An 18,997-nucleotide genomic window follows, 5' to 3' on the forward strand; every position below is an offset into this window, starting at 1 on the left:
TCACATACCCCTAATGCAGTGGTCGTACCTTGCTCTTTAACATGTAACCCAACACGAGCACCTCCCAACCAGGTCTCCTACCTGAAGGGGTCTTCAATGGAATCCTTTACCTTAGGGCCAACACCTAAGATAGACTTCACAGCTGATCAAATCACACACTGGCAAAGCTCGAGAGCTAGCAGATCTTCAATATCTCCCTAAACACCCTCTCTAAGCTATGGAGAATTCACCACCGATTTATATGTTGAAAGCATGCCTCAAGCCTCTTATTTATAGGCTTTGGAAACCCACTCCGGGCTGCCTGAGGTACGGGCGTTCGGACGGGAGCCAGGGCCATCCGAACGGGCCAAGTTTTTCTTGTCTGGAAAGTAATTCTGGAATTTTCTGCAGGACCGTCCGGACGGGCAAATCTTTCCATCCGTACGGAGTCCGTCCAGACGCTATTAATGGCCGTCTGGATTCATCCCAATCCGATATTTGAGCAAAAAGTTGTGACCGAAATACTCGAGGGTGTCCGGACGGCTTGACCGAGTATACAGACGGTCAACTGCAACCGCCTTTCCAAAGTTGCACTGAAAGCTTCCATATAAGGCCGCGTCTGGACGGTGATGCCCTATCGTCCGGACAGTTGCACTTCGGCTGCACGTCATTACCATATAAAGGCTTTGAGGGTCCGAACCCTAAAGGCTGCCATCCGGACAGTTGAACTGGTGCACACAATTTCCATATATGAAGCTTGATCGTTCGGACCATGAAGGCTGACGTCCGGACGGTTGAAATTGATATGCACATTCTTGCCTTATAGAGGACATCGTCCGGACGGAATCACACATCGTCCGGATGGTAGCAGCCATCTTCCAAAACTGTGTCTTTAGGCAGAAACCCTAATTCTTGTCAAACACTGAATGGCGTCCGGACGGTATAACCACGTCGTCCAGACGGATGTGCTGGAACACTGGGATCTTATCGAACTCTGAAGAGCATCCGAATGATTTACCATTACGTCCGAACGGATGCAATCTTGAACTGTTCGAAGCTTCTAGACACTGATGGGAGTCCGGACGGAAAGTTCTCGTCGTCCGGACGGATGATGCTTTGACAGAAGAGCGTCTGGATAGAATACCATGTCATCCGAACAGATGTTGCTGACGGATGAGCGTCCAGATGGAATACCATGTTGTCCAGATGGCTGATAGGGAACCGAAATAAACTACCTTGAAAACTTCACAGAATCTTCTTGAAGAACATGGCCGAAGAGTAGACTCTGGATAAAGTAGCATCCCTGTGAAAGCAACAACATTACATAGAAGTGATTTTGTCCAACAAAATGTAGCCAACACAAAAACTAACAAACTCCCCCTTTGGCCATTCTGGGATAAAAATCACTTGACCGGTTAAAAATACAATCCCTGTCCAAATCAACAATTACTCCCCCTTTTTGTCACAAAGGGACAAAGGGTAAAACAGAGTAATGAGAAAAACCACACAACAATTACTCCCCCTCAAAGTCTCAAAAGTACAAGGGTAAACAGAGTAATAATATCCACAGACAAAAAAACTTTCTAAAATCCAAAACAATAGGAAAATAGAGAAAAGTCTGCAAGTGGCTCAAAAGAGAGGAACAGAAATCCTCCAAGTACCAAATCCTGCTAATCCACAGAAATCAAGTAACAGAGAGAAATCTGTAAAAGCTGGATTTGTATTACTTCGGCTTCTAGCTCAGGAAGCCGGGAACCACGGACTGAAAATCTTCAATCTCTTGATTTTGCAAAGCCTGAACCTGGTTATCCGAAGATTGACATCCTCTAAGCAACTGGTCTGCAAGATAACTGAGGAGATTCACCACTGAACCTCTGACTGATGCAGATCTGAGGGAATGCTACGAAGGGCTCTGCATGAGCTGGGGAAAAACTCATCTTAATCCTGAGACCTTTGGAATTTGAACATCTAACTTCAACAACAGTCATTTTTCCAAAGGATCCATCTGTCAAACATTGTGCTGGGAGCCGCTGGATATCATATTCCTAAATCAAAACCAACCAGAAATATCTCCAAAAATACCATTAGATCCTGTTAGTTCCAAAAATAATGTGGTATTTAACACGGCTGTCAAATGGATGTCAAAGAGAAATATAAGCAATGCAACTACTCATAATGCATAAATATATCATGATCAACCCAACACAGATAGAGAAGGATTTTCATGCACACTATCTCAAGAAAATATCCCAACAAATATTCCAATATTCTAAAAGCACAAAGACTTAAAAGAATAACGGAAGACACAATGAAGATCATGGGATGAAAAGAGATGTGCAAAAAATGCCAAAATCTCGGGAGAAATCCATGAGAAAAACACACAAGATGCCATGATAAATCAATAAAAATGCAAAGATGTGTGTATGGCAGAGAAAGAGACGCAAGTCTTAAACCTGTAGAGATCCTGTCCGGATGTGTCACTTAACCATCCAGATGGCAATTGTAAGGTCAGCATATGCAAGACTGCGCTTGTCATGACATAAGAATATGTTCGTCCGGACGCTTCACATTGAAAAACAGAAGACTAAAGAAAAATTTACAGAATTTTAATTTTTCTCAAGTCAGTTTCAGAGCATGCATGTATAATCCACTGATAACACAATCAGGGAGCATCTCAAAACTAAGCAGAGATATAAAAGAGAGTTGAGAGTTCAATCAGTATAAACATTTTCCTGGACATAGAAAATTCAAATAGACAGCTCAACTCATGCAATGCATGTGTGTGTGAAGACTTAACCCATAAGGTATGACTATTACAGAAATGACAAAGAGCAACTAGATTTTCTAGACAAGAGAGAAAATCTGTGACAGATTAGCCAAAAGTCAAACCTTATAACTTACTAGGGCCTAGCCACCCTCATCTGATACACTCCCCCTGAGATGCAGCACCTAATTGTTTTACTTGTACCATGAAGGACAAAGTAAAATTTTTTACTTGCACGTAGAGGGCAAGGCATATAGCAAATTCAGCACATAAGCAGTGAATATACAATTTAAAGTGCATAATTCATATGATTTACTGCTTGATTCTTATGGTGCTGCAATCTAAAGGGAATGCCAGAGTTTTTAGGTTCTAGGTTCAACTAGCATGTGGGCAATTTGGCCATCTTATAAAATACCTCTTCTCTTATCTAGAATTTCTAGAAACAAAAAGTCAGAGAATGAAAGATGTACCTTTAGGGGAGTCGTGGATAGTGCACATTTTTCATCGCATGAGAAAAGAAGCTATCCAATTTTCGCATATACAGGAAAACACTTGGCAAATTATAGTCAGAAACTCTTAACTATATCTAAGCAAAGTAAATTAATACCCAAAGAATTGAGATATCAGGAGAAAATACATGCAATTATCTGATATGCCAAGAAAAAATATCCACCAAATTCTCCCCATTTTTTTTTTTAAATTAAAAAAATACAATATGGAAAAGACATCATATGCAAGGCAAGATCAAACCTGATGATGCCAATACAGAAAAACAGTCACTCGACTTGCTTTTTCTGTCTTTCCCAACAAGTACCTGCAATGCTCTCTCAAGAGAATAGGGGGCACAACAAACTGGTTCCTAGATTGCATAGTAAGCACACAAATATAACAAGTAAAAGTGCAAGCAATCAAGCATGATGCCTTAGGATTAGGAACCGAATCCTAGGCATGAACACCTTCGCTAGGTGTGTTCATTCCCCCTCATGGGGTTAATGGTCTCATCCTTCTTGACCCATACCTGCTTAACTGGTGGAGATGGTTTGCGGGTCGAATCCATATTGGCCATACTCCTTAGCATATCTTGCATCAGGCTCAGCAACCCTTCATAGCCAAGGTTGCTAGTGGGCTTCTGTGGCTTCCTCTTGTAGCGCCTTGGTTTGTTCTTCTTTGATTTGCCACTCTGATAGGCAGGAACAAACTGCTGCTGATGTCGTGAAGTCTGAAGTGTCGTAGAAGGTAGAGTGCCTGATGTAGCTCTTATTGGCAGCTTCCGCTGAACCTTCAACTTTTAGAGCTGTGGACATTTGGATCGGATGTGACCGGTGATGCCGCAGTGATGACAGGTGGGCAAGCTTCTTTTGTTTGAATGCTTCTTGACATTCTCTGCAAAATTATGGCTAGCATTCTTACAAATAACATTGCCCTTACCTTTTATATGTCTCCTATGCGGAGGGTCATATTTTGCTGAGGAAGAATCATCAACTTCACTTTTCCTCGTAACATCCTGCTTAGTCCAAGGCTTGTGGGATTTCAACAAATAACAATTTGGCCTAATATGACCAATTTTCCCACAATTATGACAAGTAAGAATAAACTTACCTCGTGTTCTTGATTCCTTGGGCTTGGGCATCACACAATTATTCAAGGAAGAATTATCCAAACAAACTGTGTTTACTATCACATGCTTAATAATACTAGAATCTAATTTAGAATCATAAGCATGTGAAGTAGAAGCACTCAAATCATCAATAATTAAACCAAGCTTGTTTGAAATATCTGAATGAATACACAGCATGCTTTTCAAATTATCACTTGAGAATTTTTTCAAAAGATCCTCGGATTTTTTTTAATTTATTCTCAAGTGTATCAATAATATTAAACAGCATGGTATTCTCAGATTTCAAAGAGTCAATCAAAGCATGTGATTCATATAACTGAACAATCAAAGACTCTTTTTCTTGCTTCACCTTTTTGAGCTCTTTTGGAGAAACAATTCTATCCAATTTAGCAAAAACTTTAGAGAGCTCAATATCATGATTTTCTTCAGATAACTGAGAGAAATCCATGATAAAAGGTGTAATAAAAAAATAGAAGTCACAAGAGATGAAGGTCACACTCAAAAAATAAATACTTCCAACGGAGTGTGCCTGCTCTGATACCAATTGAAAAATTATATGGACTTCTAATTTTAACAAGTGTGTGTGAACAGTGTGCAACAAAATATTAAAAGCGAAAATTAGAGACAAATATTTTGTTGACGAAGTGGAAACTCAATTAACAGAAAAACCACTCCGGGATAGCCAAACCCAAGATATCCACTATTCAGAAGATAAAGCTAGATACAAAGCAGTAACACTCACATACCCCTGATGCAGTGGTCATACCTTGCTCTCTAACGTGTAACCCAACACAAGCGCCTCCCAACCAGGTCTCCTACCTGAAGGGGTCTTCAATGGAATCCTTTACCTTAGGGCCAAACCCTAAGATAGATTTCACAGCTGATCAAATCACACACTGGTAAAGCTAGAGAGCTAGCAGATCTTCAATATCTCCCTAAACACCCTCTCTAAGCTGTAGAGAATTCACCACCGAATTATATGTTGAAATCATGCCTCAAGCCTCTTATTTATAGGCTTTGGAAACCCAAAATTGTGTCCAAAACGGAGTCTGAGGCACGCGCGTTCGGACTGGAGCCAGGGCCGTTCGAATGGGCCAAGTTTTTCTTGTCCGGAAAGTAATTTTGGAATTTTCTATAGGACCGTCCAGACGGGCAAATCTTTGCATCTGGACGCTATTAATGGTCGTCCGGACACTCAATTTACATAAATTTTTCTTAGCTTTCCAATGACACCGATTTCGTCCCAATTCGATATTTGAGTAAAACGATGTGACTGAAATACCCGAGGGTGTCCGGACGGCTTGACCGAGCGTCCGGATGGTCAACTGCAACCGCCTTTCCAAAGTTGCACTGAAAGCTTCCATATAAGGCCGCGTCCAGACTGAAAAAAGAAATTGACCTCTAAAAATAAAGTGTGTGCATAAGTGTCAACAAAAATTAAAGCACAGCGGAAAGTAAATGACACACAGATTTTTGTTGACGAAGTGGAAACTCAGTTAAGAGAAAAACCATTCCGGGGCAGCCAAACCCAGGAATTCCACTATTCAGAAGACATAGCTAGATACAAGACAGTAACACTCACATGTACCGATGCAGTGGTCGCACCTTGATCTCTGTCGTGTAACCCAACACGAACGCTTCCCAACCAGGTTCACCTACCTGAAGGGGTCTTCAATGGAACTCCTTACCTTAGAGCCGACTTCTAAGATAGACTTTCGGTTTATAGCACAGCACACTTGTAAAACAGCTTCAGAGGGATTGATGACTTCTCTGAGCTCTAATGGAATTCACACCGAATTCTTTTTGTTCTCAGTGCCCAGGGGCCTCTATTTATAGGCTGGGGGCTCAAATGAGCGTCAGGCAAAATATACCTGGGCACCGTCCGGACGGTGGAAAAGGGCAGTCCGGACGGACAACTGTGCGACAAGATTTTTCAAAAATTTTGCGGTGAAATCTTTCCTGTTTAAGGACATCGTCCGGACGGTCGCACGTCTGCTGCAAGTAATTTCCTTATAAGGCTCTCGAGCGTCCGGACCATGGGGGATGAGCGTCCAGACGGCTATTCTTCAACACGCAATTTCCATATCAGTAATGCGCGCGTCCGGACCATGATAGGCAGTCGTCCAGACGGTTGAAGTCGAATCGGCAATTTCCTTCATTGATGCACGCACGTCCGGACCACAGATTTCAGACGTCCGGACGGTTATATTTGAATTGCGATTCTTGCCTTACAGAGACGCGCGTCCGGACGGGATACCACATCGTCCGGATGGTTGATTGATCTTCCCTTTCTTGGAACTTGGAAAGAAATCAGAAACTGATCGATTATTGGGAGGCGTCCGGACATGCTGCTGAAACGTCCGGATGGATGCAAGCTGGCACAAAAACTTCTTGATACAGTATGGGGTCTGGACGGAATGAAAACTTCATCCGGACGGATGATGCTGGTCTGTCTAGCGTCCAGACGGGATGACACGTCGTCCGGACAAATGGAACAGTGGACAAATGGGCGTTCGGATGGGATGGCTCGATCGTCCGAACGGTTGACAGGGAACTTGAATTCTTCTGACTTGCAGACTCTGAATATTGGAATCTCTGTTTACAGTATCTTTACACTTAAAGTGATTTTGTCCAAACATAGAATGAGGCCAAAATACTAACACAGACGGTGATGCCTTATCGTTCGGACAATTGCACTTCGGCTGCACATCATTACCATATAAAGGCTTTGAGCGTCCAGACCCTAAAGGCTGACGTCCGAATGGTTGAACTGGTGCACGCAATTTCTATATATGAAGCTTGATAGTCCGGGCCATGAAGGCTGACGTCCGGATGGTAGAACTTGGTATGCACGTTCTTACCTTATAGAGGACATTGTCCGGACGGGATCACACATCGTCCGGACGGTAGTAGCCATCTTCCCATAACTGTGTCTTGAGGTAGAAACCCTAATTCTTGTCAAACACTGAATGGAGTTCGGACGGTATAACCACGTCGTCCAGACAGATGCGCTGGAACACTGGGATCTTCTTGAACTCTGAAGTGTGTCCAGACGATTTGTCACTACGTCCGGACGGATGCAATCTTGAACTGTTCGAAGCTTCTAGACACTGATGGGAGTACGGACGGATGATGCTTTGACAGAAGAGCATCCGAACAGAATACCACGTCGTCCAGACGGATGTTTCTGACGGATGAGCGTCCGGACGGAATACCATGTCGTCCGGACGGCTGACAGGGAATCGAAATAAACTTCCTTGAAAACTTCACAGAATCTTCTTGAAGAACATGGCCGAAGAGTAAACTCTGGATAAAGCTGCATCCCTGTGAAAGCAGCAACATTACATAGAAGTGATTTTGTCCAACAAAATGTAGCCATCACAAAAACTAACACAAGACACTTGTACTCACATAACCCTATGCAGTAGTCATACCTTTAACTCTAACGTGTAGCCCAACATGAACGCTTCCCAACTAGATCGTCCACCTGAAGGGGTTTTTGATGGATTCCTTTACCTTAGGGCCGACCCCTAAGATAGACTTCACACTAACACTTGAACACACACTGGCAACGACTTGAGAGCTAGCAGATCTTCGATTCTCCCTAAACACCCTCTCAAAGCACTATGGAATTCACCATCGAATTCTGTTTAAAACACAAGCCTAGAGCCCCCTATTTATAGGCTTCAAGAGACCTTAAATCTGCTGAGAAACGGACTCTGAATGTCAACCGTCTGGACGGAATTTAGCCCCGTCCAGACGGATTTCTGTGTTATCTTTTCAGAAACAGCGCAATCCCGGAGGCCGTCCGGACGCTACTCTCTTTCCGTCTGGACGGTGGGCCGTCCAGATGTCGTCTAGACTAACAAGTTGTAGGATTGTTTCTTAGCTTTCCAATGACACCAATTTCGTCTCAATCCGATACTCGAGCAAAGAGTTATGATAAAAACACTGAGACATGCGCAGAAATCTTCCTGGAAGCATGAAATGCGTCCGGACGGTTTTGGACGCGCGTCCATACGTTTCTATTGGCTATCCAGACACTTAGGTTGTATATCTTTTCATTAGCTTTCCAATGATGCCAATTTCATCCCAATCCGATATTTGAGCAGAGAGTTATGATAAAAACACTGAGACATGTGCAGAAAGCTTCCTGGAAACCTAAAAAGCGTCCAGACGGTGTTGCCCTTTCGTCCAAATGGTTAACTGCAACTGCCTTTTCAAAATAGCACAATTCTATCCTTATCAGGTCCACGTCTGGACGGCTTGGTCGAGCGTCCCGACGATCTTCGTTGTATCTCCTTTCCACGCTTGTAAAGGATACCTGGAATATTCTAGAATGCTGGACATCGTCCGGACATGTTGTCACGTCATCCGAACGTCTTGCAGAAACTTTCCAAACAATGTCGACTATTGAAATCCAACTCAGTGTAGAAATTGGAGAAGCTTGACCTAGCGTCCGGACGGTGTTGCTCTGACGTCCGGACGTCTTCAACGCCGAAGCTTCTATACTCTGCGGGGCGTTCAAACACCTTCAAAGGCCCGTCCGGATGGTTGCACAAGAACCGGCTGTTCTGAATTGAAAATTACATGGAATCGTCATGTACATCTTCGTAGAAACTTGTGACCATACACATGGCATGAAATGAGACATTGTCCATATTACTTGAAGACTTTGAGTAGAACCGATAATCCTGTTAAAAAGCAACCATTACATAAAGTGGTTTTGTCAACCAGAATGTTGCCAATATAAAATACTAACAACTGCCTCTATGCTGAATTTATATCTTGTCCTTCATGGTGCAAGTAAAATTTTACCTTGTCCTTCATGGTACAAGTAAAACAATTAGGTGCTGCATCTTAGAGGGAGTGTATTAGATGAGGGTGGCTAGGCCCTAGTAATTAATAAGGCTTGACTTTTGACTGATCTTTCATTGATTTTCTCTCTTGTCCAAAAAATCTAGTTGCTTTTTGTCATATCAGTTAAATTCATACCTTTTGGGAAAAGTCTTCACACACACACACGCATTGCATGAGTTGAGTAATCTATTTAAAATTTCTATCTGTAGGGAAATTTGTGCTTTTTGAATATTTAACTCTCATTTATATCTTTGCATATTTTTGCAATGCTATTTGACTATTTTATCAATTGATTATACATGCGTGTTCTGAAGCTAACTTTAGGGAAAAAAAATTTTCTGCAAATTTTTCTCCTGTTTCAAATTTTCAGTGTGATGCGTCCGGATGGACCTATTCTTACGTCTAGACAAGCACAGTCTTACCGTACGCTGTCCTAGCAGTAGTCATTCGATGGTTAAGTGACATGTCCAGACGGGATCTCTACAGGTTTAAGACTTGCATCTCTTTCTCTACCATACACTTATCTTTCCATTTTTATTGATTTATCATGGCATGTTGTGTGTTTTTCTCGTGGATTTCTCCCAAGATTTTGGCATTCTTTGCACATCTCTTCTCATCCCATGATCTTCATTGTGTCTTCCGTTATTCTTTTAAGTTTTTGTGCTTTTAGAATATTGGAATATTTGCTGGGATATTTTCTTGAGATAGTGTGCATGAAAATCCTATTTTGTCTATATGTTGGGTTGATATTGATATATATGGATCATTTGGATTGCAATCTTTGCTTTTACAATACTTGGGCATCCAATTGACAGCTGTCATAATACCACTTTCTTTTTAGGACTAACAGGATCTAATATTTCTTTGTGGTGTTATTTTTGGAAATATTTATGTTTAAATCTTTTCTGGAATATATCATCCAGCAGCTCCCAGCACAATATCTGACAAACGGATCCTTTGGAAAACTAACCATTGTTGAAGTTGGATGTCCAAATTCCAAAGGTCTCAGGATTAAGATGAGCTTTTTCCCCTAGCTCATGCAGAACCTTCCGTAGCATTCCCTCGGATCTTTACCAGTTAGAGGTTCAGTGGTGAATCTCCTCATTTATCTTATAGACTAGTTGCTTAGAGGATGTCAATCTGCTGATAACCAGTTTCAGGCCTTGTAAAATCAAGAGATTGACGGTTTTCAGTCCATGGTTCCCTGCTTTCTAAGCTAGAAGCCGAAGTAGTACAAATCCAGCTTTTTATACGGATTTCTCTCCGTTACTTGATTTCAGAGGCTCAGCAGGATTTGGTACTTGGAGGATTTTTGTTCCTCTTTTTTGGGCCACTTGCAGACTCTTCTCTATTTTCCTATTGTTTTGGATTTTAGAACGTTTTTGTCTATGGATATTATACCTCTATTTACCCTTGTCCTTCTGAGACACTTAGGGGGAGTAATTTTTGTCTGGTTTGTTAGTATTTTGGCCTCATTCTGTGTTTTGGACAAAATCACTTGTATGTGAAAAGATGCTGTAAACAGGGATTTCACTATTCAGAGCTCTCTCAGAAGACTTTGCACCGTGAAGATTTTGGTTCCCTGTCAGCCGTCCGGACGATCGAGCCATCCCGTCCGGACGCTCATCTGACCACTATTCCATCCGTCCGGATGACGTTCACTTCCGTCCGGACCCTCCACTGTGTCGAGAAGGTTCTATCCAGCTTGCATCCGTCCGGACGTTTCAGCAGCATGTCCAGACTCCTCTCGGTACTCGACCAGTCTCAGATTCTTTCCAAGTTCCGATAAAGGAAAGATCGTTCGACCGTCCGGACGATATGGTATCCCGTCCGTACACGCGTCTACGTAAGGCAAGAATCGAAATTCAAATATCCCGGTCCGAATGCCTATCAGTCTTGGTCCGGATGAGCGTGCAACTAAAATGGAAATTGCCGATTCGGCTTCATCCGTTCGGACGACTGCCTCTCATGGTCTGGACGCGCGCATAGCAGATATGGAAATTGCGTGTTGAAGTTCAGCAGTCCGGACGCTCATCCCCCATGGTTCGGACGCGCGAAGCCTTATAAGGAAATTACTTGCAGCGGTCGTGCTACCGTCCGGACGATGTGCATCCCGCCCGGACACGGCCCTTAAACAGGAAAGATTTCTCAGCGAAATTTTCAGAAAATCCTGTCGCACAGTTGTCCGTCCGGACTGCCCATGTCCACTGTCCAGACGGCGCCCATCTATATTTTGCATGACGCTCATTTGAGCCCCCAGCCTATAAATAGAGGCCCCTGGGCATTGAGAACTACAAGAATTCGGTATTGAATTCCACAACTGCTCAAAGATGTGATATTTCCTCTGAAGTCATTTCAAGTGTGCTGTTGCTGTGCTACATCTGACGTCTATCTTAGGGGTTGACCCTAAGGTAAAGGATTCCATTGAAGACCCCTTCAGGTAGGAGACCTGGTTGGGAAGCGTTCGTGTTGGGTTACACGTCAGAGAGCAAGGTACGACCACTACATCGGGTATATGTGAGTGTTACTATCTTGTATCTAGCTTTGTCTTCTGAATAGTGGAATTCCTGGGTTTGGCTACCCCGGAGTGGTTTTTCTCTTGATTGAGTTTCCACTTCGTCAACAAAAATCTCTGTGTCATTTACTGTGCTTAATTTTTGTTGACACTTTGTGCACACACTTGCCTTTTATGTAGAAGACAATTTCAATTTTCATGGTTTTTCTTCTTACTCTGTTTTAACCTTTGTCCTATTGTGACACAAAAGGGGGAGTAATTTTTGATTTGGACCAGGATTGTATTTTTAACCGGTCAAGTGATTTTTGTCCCAGAATGGCCAAAGGGGGAGTTTGTTAGTTTTTGTGTTGGCTACATTCTGTTCGACAAAATCACTTTTATGTAATGTTGCTGCCTTCACAGGGATGCTGTTTTATTCAAAGTCTACACTTCAGTTATGAGCTTCAAGAAGACTCTGTGCATAATTCAAATCAGTCAGTTCAGTTCCCTTGCATCCGTTCGGACGACGTGGTATTCCTTCTGGACGCTCTTCAGTCAGCAACATCCGTCCGAACGATGAGATCTTTTCGTTCGGACGCCCATCAGTGTCTAGAAACTTTGAACTATTCAAGATTGCATCCATCCGGACGTAATGGAAAATCATCCAGATGCTCTTTAGAGTTCGAGAATATCCCAGTGTTCCAGTTAATCCGTCCGGACGACGTGGCTATACCGTTTGGATGCCATTCAGTGTTTGACAAGCATTAGGGTTTCTGCCCCAAGACACAGTTATGGGAAGACAGCTGAAACCGTCTGGACAATGTGTGATCCCGTCTGGACGATGTCCTCCATAAGGCAAGTCGTGCATACAAAGTTCAACCGTCCGGGCGTCAGTCTTCATGATCTGGACGATCGAGCATCATATATGGAAATTGCATTCACCAGTTCAACCCTCTGCACATCAGACTTCTGCGTCCGGACGCTCAAAGCCTTATTATGGTAATTATGTGCAGCTGAAGTGCAACCGTTCGGACGTTAGGGCAACACCGTCTAGACGTGGCCTTGTTATGAAAGCTTTCAGCTCTATTTTGGAAAGGCAGTTGCAGTTGACCGTCCGGACGCTCGGTCAAGCCGTCCGGACACCCACGAGTATTTTGAACATAACTTTTTGGTCAAATATCAAATTGGGATGAAATTGGTGTCATTGGAAAGCTAATGAAAAATTATGTAAATTAATTGTCCAGACAGCCATTATAATCTTCCAGACGGAAATATCAAGCGTCCGGACGTCCCTGCCAAAATTTGAGAATTTTTCAGAATTGCTTTTCAGACACAGAAACAGTTGCCCGTCTGGACACCCAATGTAACGCCCAGTAATTTCAAGCTCTTAAGAAATCATTGATATTGTTGAGGAGACAATATCCACATGCTTTTATAAGCAAACTTAAAGTTGTTTCGAAAAATTAAAAGATCAAAACCTAAAAACCCTTTAAAACCTAAAAGTAACATTTAAGCTTTAAACTTTGATTAAACCGAAAATAGGTCAAACAGACTCAGATTTAGATAATTCAAAAACCATTGTGCTTACAAAAGAAAGATCTATCATGTGGCAAAAGTAAGTAAAAAGTCCACCACTTGACTTTTTGACCCGAGCCTAAATAACCCAACTGTCGATATTAAACAAAAAATTGTCAAGAAAAATATCTCCATGCTTCTAGAAACATTTATGTATAAAAAACAAGAGTAATGATGAAAGGATAGGATATCTCAAGAATAATCATGAGATATTTTGGCTTTATAGACAGAAACTTTGACTTGATTAGAACTAAGTCAAAACAAACCCAAAATGGGACGAACCAAAAAGATGAAATGTTTGTCATGAAGTCCTCTATCTACCCTCAAAATTTCACGTCAATCGAAGTAGGTTTGACCATCAAAATAATTCTCAGAGTAGGCTGCCCTCTAGTTGGACGAAAATTCTAAAATCCAAATTTGCAAGACATTATCACATAAGCTAATTCTTTTATTACATTTTGGACCTAAATACCCCTACTTTCCTCCTATAAATAAGCATGCATGGCTCTTTGTTTTTCCACACAAATCCTAGACAACTTTCAAGAAAGCTTTGGCTTTGGTTTTCTCTCCCTTTTTCTCTCCTTCTACCACACGACTACTTTGGTGTTCTTGAAGTCATTTTTCTCTCGAAATCAAATTGGTAAGTAAATCTTGACACCTCTTCCTTACTATTTGATTTCATTTGTATTTATTACTATGGAGTTGGTTTGATCCCCCATATTTATTTTATCATTTATTGCGTTACTACGCAGTGGTTTAATCCCCCGTATTTATTTTATCATTTATTGCGTTACTACGGAGTGGTTTAATCCCCCGTATTTATTTTATAATTTATTGTATTCCTACAAAGTGGCTATGCCGCTAATTTCCCTATCCCTTTACATAAAAATATTATCCTATTAGGATTCATGTTTAAGTGTTATATTACCAACAGCATTATACTGTGTTTCGGTGCTTAAACATGAAACATTGTAATATTTTCTCATGAATCGTTGTAGGATTCATGTTGAAGTGTAGCGCCCCAGATTTTAAGTAATTATATAAAATGTCTTAAATTAGGATTTAAGACCGAATAAAATAGACAAGTCTAGAATTGGCATTCAATTCTAGAGACTCGACGCTTGAACAGCTTAATACTGTTGGAAACAATATTCACATCCATCAGTTAGTAAAATACGTGGCTTTAAACACTGCATTTTTAATCCCCGATAAATAATAAGGAATACATGGATATTTATGAAAATAAATGTTCATTGGTCTTATTATTTATAAACTGTAATTTTATAAATGAAGAATAATATTATTATACTCTAATAATATTACGAGACTAATTAATAGACAGACTGAATTAATCAGTGGATTAATTGATGCGATAATATTATCGAATAATATTAATGTGTAATATTTACTGTACGTAATATTATTGTACAATAAAAAAAAAATTATATATATATTTGCAATGTCTATATTGATGGTGTAATAATATTATTGAGGTAATAATATTGATAATGAAACGAACTAGAATCAAAACGGCCTTAGTTTATAATTTTAAGGAATTATACATAAATGGTAAAGATCAATGTAAAAATATCAATAGATAAAATATCTAGTGATATTCTTATAAGAGATATTTTTATGGAAGATATTTGTGTGAAAACTTAAATATTAAGTTATATAGAAATATCTACTGATATTTTACTAAGTTTAAGCAATAAGTTTTAGGAAAAAAAATATCTAATCCTATCTTTTATAAAATAAACCACACCTCTCAGTAAAAATGCACACCCGGCTCCTCTTCTTTCCTCTTTACTTCTTCTTTCTTCTTCCTTCTTCATTCCTCTTCTCTGTTCTTCTTGCCCGAAAACAAAGACAGCGAGAGGGAGAGAGTGAGACAGAGACGAGAGAGTGAGAATGAGGGAGAGATTCTGAGAACTCGAGAAGAGAGATGAGACAGCGAGAGATTAGAGAGTGAGACTGTAAGATCGAGAGAGGAAGAGAATCGGAGGATCCATCCTTTGACGGTTCGGTGATGGTTGGAGCTAGGATGGCGCCGGTGAAGCAAGGGGAGCCGATTTCCGGTGAGCCCGCGACCCACAAGCCAAACCCGACGGATCCGAGAGAATCCGTGTGACCCGATCCTCCCGAAGGTCCGATCCTCCATGTCCGGTGGCCAGACGCCGATTTCCGGCGGGCTAAGGAGACTTTCCGGCTGATCAATGAAGGCCAGAAGCCCCTGACCCGAAAACCCGACCCGGTGACCCGTCAGACCCGAGAGGAAGACCCGGTTCTTCCTATGCATTTTTCGACGATTTTTCTGGCGGAATCAGTGGCTTTTCCGGTGGATTTGCTATGAAAAATCCCTGGGGTAATTTCTAACAACCTATGATAAATTTATTTTGAGGATTGATTGGATTATTGTGAAATTAGGGTTTATGATTTTGGGGGTTTTCTATGGATTGATTTGGGGATTTTATTGATTAATGATGGGGTATTGTTGGATGTTGAGTTCCCTATGTTGTGTTCCTGTTCTGGCTGGTTGGTGTCGGCAGTGACCATTTGGGTGTTTTTAGACTGTTGGCCGATTGAATATTTGATGGTTTCACTGTTGTTGGCTGATTTGAGGAAATTATTGTAGTTTTGGGTCCCTGTTTCAGATTATGTTAAAATTCTAGGATTGATTAATGATTTGGGAATTCAGATTCCTATTAGTTGTATTTAACAAGAATTTCCCTTGTTGTGACTATGTATATGTGTACTGATTTGGGATTCAATTGATTTTATGTTGGCTAGGGGAGATTTGATGAGTTTAGCCAAGTAGTGTTCTAGTTATGTGTATATTGGTGATGTTTAGCCAGGAATGGTTTTTGGTGTTCACTGTTTTGGACTAGAGGCTGGACCAAATGAGTGTTTTGGAGATTTGTTTTAGGTTGTTTCAGTTGGATAGGTATTGGAATATTATTTGGGGGTATTGGCTAGATATTTATGTGGGATATATTTAGTTAAATTGGAATGGATTAAATGTAGTCCTAATGGATTGGTAACTGAATTTAAGACTCTAGGTGGCTTTTGTTGTTGATCAATTATGATATGAGGTATTATTTGGATTAGTGTAAGTGTATGCTTGGTTATGGGTATTATTATTATTTGGCCATTTAGGGTTAAGTCATATATCATGTGTTGACCCGATCTATGTAAAGCATGAATTGTTGTGCCTTGTCATGTTTGGTTTAAACTAATTTTTATTAAGTATTCCCTATTGTAATTAAATGGGCTTGCGTTTTATTATTGATGATTGATATATATTATTGAAACCTAGAATTGTGTAATATTCTAGGGTATTGATTATGTTTGATTGTTGGTAATTAATTATGGAAATAGAGTATGATGTTTTACTATGGTTTCTAATATATGTTGGTTGCAATAATTGTTAGAGTTAAATATGTTTTAAAACAAATGTTTTGTTAATTGGTTTGGTGCTTGGATTGATGTTCCCTAAAAGTGATTAGGTTTTGTTAGAAATATGCATAAGTTTCTTGTTGGCTGATTTATCTGTACTAAAGAAAATGATATTAAGAACTATAGATTGAACCCAAGCGCTATTCAAGACCTAGATTAGATGTTATTCTAAAGTATTGATTTGCTAATTGATTAAGTAAATATTAAGATTTAACCATGTTAAGTGTTCATAAATGTAAGTGATTTTCCAATTAATAGATGATTGCTTCTATGTATGTGTCTATGTATAAAAATGGAATTCATGTTTAGGCATGAGTTTTCTAGAAAGGAATGATTATTGACCTTGTATGCACATGTATATGTATTTGTTGCAGATGATGAACTGTCATTGCACGAAAGGGCTGTAAGTATAAATTACTTACTGAGGGTAGTACTGGATTTCAGTAGCGTTGTGTTTATGTTTTATTTTAATTGGATGCGTGTGACTGATTATTGCAGACTGTTAATAATCAACTTATTAATATTGGGCGCGACGTCTCCCAAAGGTTCAGGATGGGAAATGTGCCTGAAACCGAAAACACAATAATTCATATTGATTGGGACGGCTTTCAAAGTGCTAGTAGAGTGACGTGGAACGTACTCTGCTAGTGCGAAAATAAGTTAATCAAAATGTAATGTAGAGGGGATGGCCTCGAGAAAGACGTTGACCGGGGGGACGGCCCTTATAAGAGAGGAGTGCAATGACTATATTAAATTGTTAAACTTTGCATGAAAACTATCACTACATCATTATGTCATATCTCTGTTCCTTAAATAACGCATAAATCATGATGTTGTTGAATGACAATTAGCTCACTTATGGAACTATGGGATTGTGGTGGTAACCACCTTCTCATAGATGTTTGCGCAGGTTCTAAAGATTATGGATTGGATTAATTGCTAGCTTAAGAGATTTAAAGTTGTGTAGTTAGGATTTTAGTACTTTGTACTCATAAATATTTGTACTATTTGCGTGTAACATGTTTAGACATTTACTTGTATTTATTAAGTTCCATGTATGCTTTAGTGTCATATGTGACACATGTTTCTTTGTAAATAGTGTAAAGACTTTTAATGTATTTCTAGAGGATGTCAGTTAAAGCTCTAAATGTATTGTAAGGGAATTGTCCCTAATGTTTGAAAAAAAAAAGATATTTGTATTTTTCACTGCCAGATTTATCATCTCTGAATGGTTAATGACACGTAATTATCCAGATATAATTACTTACGTTTTTTTGTAAAAAGCGGGTCGTTACATGAAGTAATTACCTTTTAATTGATAACTAAAAATGATGAGTAAAGTGATGTAAAAATATACACATTTTTAATATTGGAAAAAGGACTGATGTATATATCATCTTCTTTGTATATATTTGTTACAGAAAAGGAGCTAAGAAACTACACCAAGGAGAGTAAGTATGGATGTACTTACTGAGGAATGATTCTATGTTTCATTAAGACTGTGTGGTGTGTGTTCATTGCATGTGGTTGTTCATGCATTGCATGTTGTGTCCAATTAATATAAGGGCTGAGGAGATAACCATCAACAAGCTGATGTAGTAGCAAGTGGAAGGAAGGCTAGTCAGTGGATCCAAGGGGTTCATAGTGACCCAGAGTGAGTCCAAAGTCCTAATATATAACTAATGCGGGGACCGGTAGGATTCTAGTGCAAACAGGTAAGACTTTAAGTGTGAGGCAAAGGACATGAACGGGTTTGGATACTAAGAACGAGAGGTCTGAAGAAAGATGATCATAAAACACCAAACTAAATGGTTACTACGATGCACATTCATACAACCTTTGCATTTGTATTATTTATGAACTGTTATTAATCTGATGGTAACTTAGTTATGAAAATGGATGACTCACTTGTTTGTCTATGTAAATATGATGACGTCATATTTCCATAGTTACTGATGCAGATCTGGAGAACGAAGGCAAGGACCCATATGCCAGTTTTGATGGTTTTTGAAACCATCAACGAACTATCATGTGCTAACTTAGAAATTACTAGTTGCGCTTATATGTATTTTGTTTTATGGCATGTAAATATTTATAACAATGTCATGTTCGACATGTTTTATGTTATATGCTTATGTGCCGCCTGTGGCACTAATTTTGATGCACCTAGTGTGCATATGGCATGTAAAGATAAACCTAAGTAACTTTTAATAAACGTATCGAGGTATTTCAGTTAGCTCTAATCTGTTAT

This window comes from Alnus glutinosa, chromosome 9, assembly GCF_958979055.1.
Source record: "Alnus glutinosa chromosome 9, dhAlnGlut1.1, whole genome shotgun sequence".
Taxonomy (NCBI): domain Eukaryota; kingdom Viridiplantae; phylum Streptophyta; class Magnoliopsida; order Fagales; family Betulaceae; genus Alnus; species Alnus glutinosa.